A 13,302-nucleotide genomic window follows, 5' to 3' on the forward strand; every position below is an offset into this window, starting at 1 on the left:
CATCTCTACCCCTGTCTCTGCTCATTTAAAAAGAAATGCATTCGCCGGATACCTGGTTTTCCCAGCGCTCCTGGGCGGAGAAGGAGGACCCTCGCTGAGGGTAAATGGTTCTCCCACTCCCCTCCTCCCCGCCCCTCAGAGACTGTTCAGGCAGTGCCTCCAAACCTTGGTGTTGCAAACGCAAGTACCTCCCCCTCTGCCATCTCTCTTCCTGCCCACCTTCAGTCTCACATTTTCAGGAGACCACTATCAATCGATCATCTCTCATCTGTGTATCAGGTAGAGGAGGAGGAGAAAAGGAATCCAAGCAGAGTTTTCCAAGCTCCCGGTAGCAATCTTTTTCTTTCCCCATTGGATTGATGCATTTGGATTGGTGGAATTTCATCTCCCACAAACTGCTTGTTGCTAAAGGGCCTTTTTTGCTGTTCCTAAGTGTACTCTAAGAGCAAAGGGCAAGATCCCGAACATCCGATTCCCATAGGCCCAACATAGCAACCCTCCCCCAGGGCCATCCCAGCTCCCTGAGCAGCAAAGAGGCTGAAGAAAACAAAGCTGCAAGGAAGGGGCAGGGGACCTGGAATCTGGAGCAGCTTCTCTCTCTGCTACCAGTTTACACACTGGTCACCAGCGCTAGGTGCCCCTTCTGGGTCTGGACCCCTCCCAGAGAAGAAAAGGGGGAAGCCTTCAGAGACCTATGAGTGTGAAGAGGATTGGCCCACAGGGATGCCTCTGTGTCTTTCTGCAGTGTCCTTATGCCCCACCCCACCCCAAACCCTCACCCAACTCACCCTGGGAAAGAGACAGTGGGCCAGGTAATCATGAGCACTGTGAAGAGAGATATGTGGAAAAATGGGTAAAAGAATCCAGTTGAGAGTGTGCTCACACTACAAAGAACTGCCCTAATTCTGCTCTTTATCCCAACACTCCCTGCAGACTTTCAGGCACTTAAGATTGTTGCTTTGGGTACCAGCCTTGGAAGCCTTGGGCTTCCCTGGTAGCTCAGACCACAAAGCGTCTGCCTACAATGCGGGAGACCTGGGTTCGATCCCTGGGTTGGGAAGATCCCCTGGAGAAGGAAATGGCAACCCACTCCAGTATTCATGCCTGGAAAATCCCATGGACCGAGGGGCCTGGTGGGCTGCAGTCCATGGGGTCGCAAAGAGTCGGACATGATTGAACGACTTCACTTCACTTCACTTAGAAACATGGCCTCTTCCCTGTAGAGTCTTCTAAGACTTGCCTTTCTGAAACACTGATAGCCCTAATGCCAGAGTGTTTTCTAGTTCATTAACTTAGCCTAACCTTTATTTCAGAAGCAGATTGAAGGTTGAATTCCTGCTCTGCTAATTAATAGCTGTGTTTTCCAAGACAAGTCACTCACCTAGTCTGATCCCCATTTGCCTCACCTGTATAGTTCAGTAGGCACTTTGAAAAAAGTAGCTACATCTTTTTTTTTTTTTTTTTGAGTAACTACTTTTATAATGCTTAGCCTCATGTACAAGCTCAAATAAATAGGGACCCAATATTTCTTTTATTCCCAGGCATTCTAAAGCCCAGTGAATGGGATTCTACCCCCAGGAATTAATGGTCAGTCTCTTTTCATTCCAGCCACACAGCTGCAGAAGCGAGAGTTCGATAGCCGAGTTGGCAGCAAGAAAGGAGTTTTGGTACCTTGCAGTGCATCCTCGTGCATATAATTTTTTTCCCTTTTCTTTTTTTTTAAATGTGCAGGACTGAGTTGGTGATGGGAGCAGAGTCTCTTCTCTTATTTTCTAACTCTGATTCATTGGGCCTTTTCTTTTCTGCCTGCGTCTAGTCCTCCTTTCTGCTCAGAATGGGGCTGTCCCAGCACAGGTTTCTGGTTCACAAACAGAAGGGCGGAAGTGCCTGCCAAAGGAAACCGTTAGGCTTAGATAGCATCACAGTCGCTCAAGGTGACTTCAGCTGCAGCCCACGCCCTGTGTGGGCCTTCCCTCAGCCACGTGAGAACCCATGACCACAATGCAGACAAGCTTGGCCGCCACCTTGCTCCCGGGTCTCAGGATGTGCAGGGTAGGATGCTCCTCCGTAGTTCTTTGGGCCCTAGGAAGAGGCGTTTATGAGAGGAAGTGGTGGAAATGGGGAGAGAGGCCCGAGGGCTGGAGCTCTGTTTCAGCAGTCCTGAGTAGGTGGGGGCTTGTGCTCACCTTTTCTTCCCCTGTCACCCCTCCTGAAGCTCCCCAGAAGCCAGAATGGAAATAACCCATTTCCAGGGAGTTTCCAAAAACTCCCTGTTTTTGATGGGTTCTCCGAGATTCTGACTTGGTGCTTGGTGTGCTGTGAGGAGCTGACGACCCACGGGGAAGGGAAGGTGGCTCTGATGGGGTCGTTCCTCCCTGTCTCGAGGGGACTGGTCATCTCACAAGGACTCATTTCCTTTACTCTCCCTGCTTCACACACGCTGATAGCCTAAATCAGCCAAGCAGTAAATAGAGGCCAGCGCAGAATGAAAAACAAGAAACACCAGAGCAGCTTGAGTAGGGAAGCCCATATTACTACCAAATAAATACCCCCAAATACATGTTACTATTTGGTGAATGAATGAGTGCATCAATGAATGAATGAAGCAAATTAATAGCATCTTTGCCTTTAAATCAAAGGCAGAGCCTTTTTTCCATAGATGGGTCTTCAATGGGAGAAAAGACCTGCTGAGAGAAAAGATCAAGAGAGATCATGGAAGGGTACAAGTTAATTAGTAAATTAATTAGTTTTTAAGCAGAACTGCAAAGAGCTCCAATCAGGCAATTCTTAGTAAGTGGCCACACTGGGCTGCTGATGGTTCATTTGAAAAACTAAGAGCAAGAAGCAAATGCTCCCTCATAACTATAAATACTAATTTTCAAATATATATACTTCAGCCCTAAGTCCCGGGAATGTGGCAAAAATAAAACAAAACAACTCATTCTGCTGTGATTGTCAGTGAGGAACAGAATTGAATAAACTGAAATGAAAGCACCACGGTTTGAGTGCTTTATGAGTTCAAGGAATGGTAAGAAGAGTTTCCCAGAGGAAGATGGTAGCAGGTGAAAGGTAAACTGAAGTGAAGGTGGCGGGGCAAACAGCTGGGCCACAGGGAGGATGTTGATGTGTGGAGAGAACAGCCAGCAGGGGCTGGTGATTTCATGAAGTGTTTCGACTGGCCCTCTGGGAATCGGAAAATTGATTACATAGGGCAACTGAGCAAAGAAATTGACGTGTAGAAGCCAATGGGAGACAAGATTCTCACTGATACTGGAGGGAGATACAAATATGCGAGGGGAGTGGGAACTGAAATAAACCCTATGGTATTGGATTGGAATGGGAGGTATTGGTGTGAACTCATGGTTTTCAATCTGTAGATATATATATGTGGATATAAATGTGTATACACACATACACATATTTCTTAGTTTGATCCACTGAGAGGGCCAGGGAGAACTGATACCCCAGTGGCAATCAGTGAACAGAGCCCAGATCTTGGTTTCTAAATACCATTCTTCACTGAAGGAGCCAAGGGTCCTTGGAGAAAATGGCTTACAAGGCTGGGGCAGGTAAAGAACCAGATAAGCCTGAAACATTTTGTGCTAGAAAATATGGAAATGGTCAATAAATGAAAAGAAGATGTTAAGAATATACAGAAACCAGATTGCAGGGGTGCCTAGGACAATATTGGGATGATATAAGTATCAAAATAAACAATGATAGCAATGCATTGTTGTTGTTGTTGTTTAGTCACTAAATCATGTCCAACCCTTTTTGCGACCCCATGGACTTCTGCCAGGCTTCTCTGTCCATGGGATTTCCCAGGCAAGAATACTGGAGTGGATTGCCATTTCCTTCTCCAGGGGATCTTCCTGATCCAGGGATTGAACCCAGGTCTCCTACACTGGAAGACAGATTCTTTACCACTGAGCCACCAGCAAAGCTCCAGAAATTCATTAGACCCTTTAAATAAAATAAGAGTTCATAAGTCCACACTGATATAAACAAATAAGTGGATAGATAAGTGGAAGGTTCTTATAGCACAATGCTGACTAACAAAGGTAAAAAAAAAACTTGTCATTTGACAACAATTATAGTTAATAATTTTAGGTAGAAACATCATTTGATGCTAAGTCTAATGGGGTAAAAATGGGATGAGAAATAGGATTTTAATAATTTCAAATTATCTCCCTATAAATTATTCATTGATTACAAAGGGGAAGATGTAACTTTTTAGAGATAAGCCTGTATGTGTGCTCAGTCGCTTCCGTTGTGTTCAACTCTTTGCGATCCTATGGACTGTAGGCTGCCAGGCTCCTCTGTCCATGGGATTTTCCAGGCAAGAATACTGGAGTGGGTTCCTATGCCCTCCTCCTGGGGATCTTCCTGACCCAGGAATTGAACCCACGTCTCCTGCATCACAGGCAGATTCTTTACCACTGAGCCACCCAGAGATAAGCCTAACAGACACCATATTAAGAAAGTGGTTGAAGTAAACACCATCGGTGATGGAACAAGCTGACATCACACGTTACCTGATGGGATGCAATAAGAAGAGCACTCCAGGACTTCCCTGTGTTCCAGTGGCTAAGACTCTTCCCTCCCAGTGCAGGGCGCCTGGGTTTAATTGCTGGTCAGGGAATTAGATCCCACATGTTGCAACTAAGAGTTTGCATGCCACAATGAAGACTGAAAATGCCACATGCTGCAACTAAGACCTGGCACAGTTAAATTAAATTAATTAAATATTTTTCTTAAAAAAGAATAAGACACCATCACTTCTGTGATACTCTGGCCCAAGGTGCATAACCTGAGTCTAATCATGAAGAAACACTGGACAAGTCAAATAAGAAGAACATTGCTCAAAGTGACTGATCTGTGATCCCCAAAAGTGCCAGTATCAAGAAGGTCAAGGGAAGGCTGGGGAAGGATTCTAGTCTACAGAAGGCTAGAGCCACATGACAATTGGGTTGACCATGTGCTTCTAGATTGGCTCCTTTGACTATAAAGTATGTTGAAGGAATTATACTCTCTCTCTATATTAATACATATATCAAATATACACATATCAAATCATCAAATGTATACTTTAGGCATCTTACAGTTTTGTCAGTTATATCTCAATAAAGCTGAAAAAGAGAGAAATCATTAGAATTGGCAAAACTCTAAGGATCCTAGTTGAAGTACATATGGGAGTTTTTGGTTCTAATCTTACACTTTTTTCAAAGTTTGAAATTATTTCAAACCAAAAAGTTAAGAAAAAAGGTGGTGGGGGTAAGAATTGAACCCTCCTGTTTCTTTTTTCCAGACTGATTTGCTACCCAGTCCCTTCATCATCTGTTCCTCCCCAAGCCACCCCAAGAGATCCCCAGGATGGGCCAGAGGCCTGTTGACGCTGGTGATAGAGAGAGAGCAGGCAGAGAGAGACTAGTCTTTTGGAAAGACAGAGGATGGAGACATGATGTGGAAGACTATTCAGGTTTTTTTCATACAGATATCTTTGTGATGTTTCAGTGGTTGCAGCAGACACATCGACTTTTAAAGTTTGGGAGGAGAGGTTTTTTTTTTTTTGCCTGTGCCCTGGGGCTTGCCCACAGGATCTCAGTTCTCCGACAACACCAGAGATTGAACCTGGGTCAAGTCAGTGAAAGCCCGGAACTCTAACCACTGGGCTGCTAGAGAAGTCCCTGGAGGAGAGATTTAACTTAAAAAAAAAAAAAGAATAAAAAAGGACTTCTTTGGCGACCCAGTGGTTAGGCCTCTGAGTTTCCACTGCAGAAAGATGGGTTTAATCCCTGGTCAGGAAACTAAGATCTCACATTCCTTGTGGCAAGCCAATAAAAAGAAAAGAAAAAGAACTGTTTTTTTTTCTAGAAAGAAAGTGGGAAGATATTTGTAGAAATAAAGGTGGTTTTCGTGAAGTATTCATATCACAATTTCTTTGGGAGTATTGTTAGTAACATTAAGTGATGCAGTTTTGCCACAAGGACATTTACTAAAATGAATCAGTAGCTTGAATTGGACAGGAGCCTGTCCAAAGCTGGAGCTTACCCACATGGCCTTAAAATGAATATCTCTGATGATTCTACACTAACCAAGTGAAACATTATAAGAATGAAGAGCACCCAACTCCCACTTGCCACTCATTCTCTTTGTTTTTTTTACATGGACAATAAAGAATTATGTGGAAAGTTTTCTGCACAAAGTACACATTTACAAAATTCTACTAAAAATCTGTGTTCCTACCTGTTAGTTTTTCTTCCTTCTTGTGGTGGTATCACTATCCATCCATTTGTCCCAGAAACCTGGGAGTCATTCTTGATTCTTCCGTCATCTTTACCAACCAGGTGCTATATACTTTTAGCTCTGAAATATCCTGACATTACTCCCTGCAACCTCCCACCAATCACAGTCATTACCAGCTTTCATTTGGATTAGAAAACTATTAGATATAGCTCATCTCCGTATCTCCTAATTATTGTCCTTGCCTCCAAACTTGACTCATCATCTCCCCGCATCTCTTTTCCACTCTACAGGGAGTAAATCTTTCTAAAGATTACTTTGGAGGGTGCAACTCACACTCCTAACATGACCAAGTTTGCCTCTCCAGCTCCTTCTCAACAGAGAACACCCAGTACTCCACACTTGAACCATCCTGATGTGCTGTCTGGTCCCTGAATGAGCTCTTTTCTCTGTCTGGAACACATTCCTTGCTTTGCACAAAGCCCAAAGTTAACTCTTATTCATCTTCTGTTTCTCAGATAAGGCTTCCTCCAGGAAGATGGTCCTGACCACCACCACACATCCCTGGTTTCCCACCACCTGGAATAGATGTGCTTCCTATGTATACCTCATGCCTGCACTATTCTTGTCCTTGCAAGGATTACTTTATACCTGCCTTTTTACTTTCTTTATCCTCCCACAAAACTTTAATCTTAAAGAAAGCACATTTCATTCTGTTTTGGTTAAAGTTCTAAGGTTGGTGCTGGGTTCAAATTTGATGAGTTCACATGTTGGGTTCACTTGTTGAATGAGTGAATGGACACTGGCTTCATGCAAAAAATGTAGATAATCCATTTTGTAATCCAGTTCTTGAATGTCCACCTAAAAATGTAGTATAAACATGAAAAGTTTTAACACAAAGGATAGCATAGAGATTTAAAGATTAGTGTGGAAACCAGACTTCCTGGGCCTAACTGTGACCTTGATCAAGTTACTTAATTTTGTTCCTGCTTCTCCATTTATAAAATGGGGCTAATGATAGAATTTACCAAATAGAGTTAAAAGAATTAATTGGATCAATACATGTGAAATGCTTAAAATAATGCTAGCAAAATAGTGTGATGAAGGCTGAGTCATTGTTTTCATGAAGTAATAGTAGCAGCAGCTTTTTATCATGATGAAATGATTGTAATCAGAGGGAAGTCCCAAACACAGCTGCCTTCACAACATAATTCTATGTTCACCTCTCAACCCCAAGTTATCTACTTGTGATTTTCACCTTTTTTTTTTTGACCACAGTACTCGACTTGCGGAATCTTAATTTCCCAACCAAGGATAGAACACCTTGGCCCTCAGCAGTAAAAGTGCCAAGTCCTAAGCACTGGACCGCCAGGGAATTCCCAATTTTCACCTACTTTTAATAAATTTGTCTGCTGGATGCAGCCTCACTTGGAGGAAAGATTCATCTCTGTCTTATTTCTTCTCAGCTGTACTTTATCTGACTGTTCTAGGATATTTTAAGTTTAGATTCAGTTCTGCAATTTTGCTTGTACATGCCAACAATTGAAAAAAAAAAAAATGGCGGGAAAGGAATTCCTCACATCTCAGTTCTGAATAAATTTCACTATCTTGAATGTGTTTCATTTTGGAAATCAGTTTTAAGTTACACAGGTGTAAATAATGCATACATTTAATGCACAGAAACTATGGTCTTTTTTCTGGTGTAGTCAAGGATTTGATCTTTTTCCCTAGCTCTTATCACTTACTGACTAGTCTACTTGCTCTGATCCTGTTGTGTTACCTCATAACTTCTGGTGCCGAAGCCTTTTTCATGATTTTACAGTTTCAGAGTATGTCGTTATTACACTTCTTATGCTTATACATCTACATTCAACTTTTCTGCCTTGTGATAGTATTTGAGACTTTTTCATATTTTTCTCACCCAATAATATTGGGTGTCCCCAATATTATTCAGTCTGCGAAGCCCACACAGGGTCCTATCTTGTAACCTTGTTATTTATCTGAGAAGGCAATAATTAATAGACCCTTGAAGGCAACAATCAAATAGACCTTTGAATCAGCGGTGCTTGCTAAGTCGCTTCAGTTGTATCCGACTCTTTGCAGCCCTTTGCGACCATATGGACTATAGCCGGCCAGGCTCCTCTGTCCATGAGATTCTCCAGGCAAGAATACTGGAGTGGGTTGTCATGCCCTTCCCCAGGGGATCTTCCCGACCCAGGGATCAAACCAGAGTCTCTTGTGTTTCCTGCATTGGCAGGCAGGTTCTTTACCACTAGCACCACTTTGATGCAAACTAAATGCCAAATGTCCTGAGGCAGTGTAAAACTGGATTCTGTGAGGTGCTGAGGAAGGCCAAGAGGTCAAGGATGGGAGGGTCAAGGAGCACCTTGGGGTATAAGGAAGGTGAAACTGACCTAAGTGTGCTTGGCGAGATAGAGTTGTAGGAGGCTGGGTGCCTGGAAGGATGGTGTGAGCAGAGGGCTGTTGGAGACTGAGGAGCGGCTGGAGAGGGACAAGAGGGTTTGTCAGAGACCCGCTTTGATGCTCTTCTCAGGTTTGCAGTGTCTGCTCCAACATGGTACACATCATCCCTTTAAGTGGATATTAAATTTAGAATCCTGGCCTCCTTATAGGGAGACTGCTGCCCCTGGAATCTTGTTCTGGGAATATTTTGTGCTTGGTATTTGCCTCTGCAAAAATAGGTGATATTTGCATCCTGAAGATGACTGACCCGAGCACAGTTGCTTCTGGTTTATATTTTCTGTTTCTGTTTCCTTTATTGTACATGGTGGGGATTTTAGGCAGCAAGAAAAAGAAATGGGGTTAGAGTGAGTAGGGGAAGAGACTTGACAACCACTTACCTGTAAAGACTCTGTAGGCAAAGGGGCCAAGCTGAGGACTGGGGACTCCAGGACCCTACCACCTGTGTGCTTTCTAAAGGGCAAAGTTATTTAACCATTCTCACCTTCTAATTTGGTGAAAATTCTCATTAGTTACCCAAGGATGCGGCAAGGAACTCCTGATCAAAACAAACATAAATCTAAAACCATAATGAAATGGGTTAAGCACTCAATCTGGCCTTGCACAGATGAGTTGGCAATAAGGCAAAGGATGCAGACAGCCCCTGCTGGAAGTCACACAGGGAGATGAGTGTGTCTCTGCTGTGGAAGGCAGAATGGTGTGGGTGGCAGTGGTTGGGGAGTGGGGTGGGGGTGGAGTGGGGAAGGAATTTGCATCTCATGGCTTAATCAGATCTGAAAGCTAACATCCTGTTTTTCTGTAGGTTGGGCACATCAGTAGCTGAAAGCCTCTCTGACCACGGCCAGGCTCAGGAAGTGAGTGTCAACAGCCTTGCAGATGGGAACCCAGCTCTGAATAACCGTTCCTGCAAAGGCGTTCTGCCCCCATCCTGGCCAGGCCGCTGCACCTCTACCCCAATTCTAGAACTCCAGACCTCACCCCTCCTCCCCAGAGACTTACCAACAGGAAGTTAAGTCAGCTGGAACACTCTATTCCCTTGATAATTTTGTTTTAATTCTGCAGCTGTGTTTAAGGCTTCTAGAAGTATCTCTCTGGTTCTATGTCTTGGTTCTGTTTGTTTGTCTGATGCTTATTTTCTCACATCCATGTAACCATATCCTGGTTACCATTAGGCTGGTAGACCAGAAAGGGAAGTAGGGCTGGTAAGAAGGAAATGGGGAGAGTGGAAGAAAGCACTTTAGGGACTGTAATACTAGCTGTTGATGAGCTAAGGAAGGTGACCAATTGCTCAGGAATCATTACTGAGGGGAAGCTATAAATTCTGAGAAGGAATTCCTAAATCATGAATAATATGCACTACCAGAGCCATTCCTTCTCATTGCTTCAGGGTGCTTATCTCTACTGCATATCAGAGTGAAGTGTGGGCATGTCTTCTCAATATTCTACAGTACCTACTCAGCAGATGGCTTACCCACACTTATTTTCTCTTCGGAAGCGGTTGGTAAATAAACAAATGAAACTTCTCTCCTTCCTTTTATCTGAAGTTAGCTTAACACTTAAAAAACCAAGACACAGTTCCCTGGTGGTCCAGTGGTTGGGAATCCTCCAGCAAATGCAGGCTACGTGGGTTCGATCCCTGGTCTGGGACGATTCCACATGCCACCAGGCAACTAAAGTCTGTCTGCCACAACCACTGTAGCCTTCGCCTCTAGAACCAGTGTTCTACAACAAAAAGTAGCCCCTACTCACCACAACCAGAGAGAGCCCGTGCACAGCAGTGAAGACCTAGCACAGCCAAAAATAAAAACAAATTAGTCCAAAAAAAAATTTTTTTTCCATATACAACTTGGTCTACTCAAAGTAGTATCTCAGAACTTCTTGTAGCTGCATTTACAGTTCTTTATTTGCCGAATGTCTATTTCTTTATCAGCAGCACATTGTTCTGAGACTCATCAGGGCATTATTTTGTTCTGTCCTGGTTACTTTTTCTCCTACTGCCTTTCATTTAAGTCTAGAGGTGAAGGACCTCTAAAGTTAGAGACCATGAATCTCTAAAGCCATTAAGCAACTAGAAGGAAAGTGGTGATTATTCTCTATCCTAGTTCTTTTTTAACAGATCCAAGAAGAATGTCCCCCATTCATTATAGTAACTGGCCCTTTGAACTCACGTGTGTAAACTGCCAGGGTGGGTTTTTAAAGGATCATATGAGGCAAATGACTTTTAGTCACACGAGTTGTACATGCTTTGTCAATCCATGGCCTGGAAGCCTAAGTCCAAGAAAACATGGCTCACAAAACAGATATGGTATCACATGTCTCCATAAAACCACATCTAGAAAATCCATATATAGATCTTCTTTTGCTAGTCAGTAATTATTTACAGTGAGCTATCATTTCAAATGCCTGCTAGTGTCTGCCCAAATTTAATATTTCAGAATTAGTCCAGGAATTTTGTATTTTAAGAAGTGAACTATATGAAGCCTGCAATGAACATGATACTCAATAATAAAAAACATGAAACTTTCTCTCTAAGATCAGAAACTAGGCAATTTTGCCCACTTTTGCCAGTTGTATTCTACATAGAGTACTAGAAGTTCTTGCCAGAACAATTAGGCAAGAAAAAGAAATAAAAGGAATCCAAATTGGAAAGGAAGAAGTAAAACTATCTTTGTTTGCAGATAATATGATCTTATATGTAGAAAACCCTAAAAATCCCCCCAGAATCTATTAGAACTAATAAACAAATTCAGCAAAGTTGCAAGATACAAAATCAACATACAAAAATCAGTTGCATTTCTGTAACTAACGATGAACAATCCAAGAAAGATATTAAGACAAGAATTCAGTTTAGAAAAGTATCAAAAAGAATGAAAACTTAGGAGTAAGCTTGGCCAAGGAGGTGAAAGACATCTAAACCTATAAAAGTCCTGAAAAAGACCTGAGAACTATAAAATGTTGCTAAAATAAACTAAAGAAGACACAAATAAATGGAATGACATTATGTGTTCATGCATTAAAAGACTTAACGTAATATTGGTAAAATGTTTATACTAACAAAGCTATCTACAGGTTCAACATAAGCCCTTTGAAAAACTCAATGATTTTTGTCAGGAACAGAAAAAGAATACTAAAATTCATACAGAATTTCAAGGGGCCCTGAATTGCCAAAAAATCTTGAAAAAGGATGAGGTTGAAGGCCTCATACTGCATGGATTCAAAACATATTACAAAGCTACAGTGAGGCACAGACATAAAGACAGACACATAGACCAATGAACAGAGCAGAAAACCCAGAAATAAACATTTGTGTTAATGGTCAAATGTTCTTCAACAGGATGCCAAGACTACACAATGATGAAAGAAGAGTCTCCTCAACAAATGGTGCTTGAATACTCACATGCAAAAGACTGATGTTACACTCTTACCTTATACCATATACAAAAATTAACCCAAAATGGGGTAAACAGCTAAATTTAAATCTATAAAACTCCTACAAGAAAACACAGGAGAAAAGCGTCATGGCGTTGAATTTGGCAATGGTTTCTTGGATATGACACCAAAAGCACAGGTAACAAAAGCAAAAATAGGCTAATGGGGCTACATCAAATTTAAAAAAACTTTGGCACATTAAAGGAAACAATCAACAGCATGAAAAGGCAGTCTATGGAATGGCAGGGAAGAAAAGAAAATCATATATCTGATAAAGAGGTAATGTACAGAATATATAAAGAACTCCTATAACTCAACAACAAAAAATCAAGTAACCCAATTTAAAAATAGGCAAAGGACAAGAACAGACATTTCTCAAAAAAGATATACAAATGGCCAACAAGCATATGAAAAGATGCTTAATATCATTAATCATTAGAGAAGTAAAAGTTGAAACCATAGTAAGACATCATCTCATACCTATTAGGGTGGCCACTATATATAAAAAACAAACAAACAAACAGAAAATAATAAGTCTTGGCAAGGATATGAAAAAAACTGGAACCCCCTTCTGCACCACTGGTACGAAAGTAAAGTGGTGAAGTCACTATGCAAAACAGTATGGAGTTTCCTCAAAAAACTAAAAACAGAGTTGCCATATGATCCAGCATCCCAGAAGTGTACACTTAAAAATAGTTAAGAGAAAAATAACAAAAAATAGAAAAAAAGACACAAGAAAGCAAAAATGGTTAGACAGGAGGAATTTTATTGTGTGTGTGTGTACTTTACCAGAATTAAAACTTAAAAAGAGAAACCAGAAAGTAAAAGAATGAATGCTTGAATAGTCCTAGCCATAAAGTACCTCCATCGATGCCACTCCTCTAGGTTTACTTAAAAGGCAGTCCTATGACTGAATAAAAATTTCTTAAAAGTCAGATTTGTCATTAACAAAGAGGCATCAACGTCTATAACAATTAACCTTCCAGCTGTGGTCTTCAGTAGCAAAGATCACAAGCCAATCTCAGGCAATCACTTATGGGGATGTTATAAGGCATTCAAGTTCTGATAGGTTCAAACTGATTGACTTTCTTACTTTCCAGTGTGGAGATTTTTGGATTATAAACCACAAAATTGGTCTGAGAAGTGGCA

Source organism: Cervus canadensis, chromosome 2, assembly GCF_019320065.1.
Source record: "Cervus canadensis isolate Bull #8, Minnesota chromosome 2, ASM1932006v1, whole genome shotgun sequence".
NCBI lineage: Eukaryota > Metazoa > Chordata > Mammalia > Artiodactyla > Cervidae > Cervus > Cervus canadensis.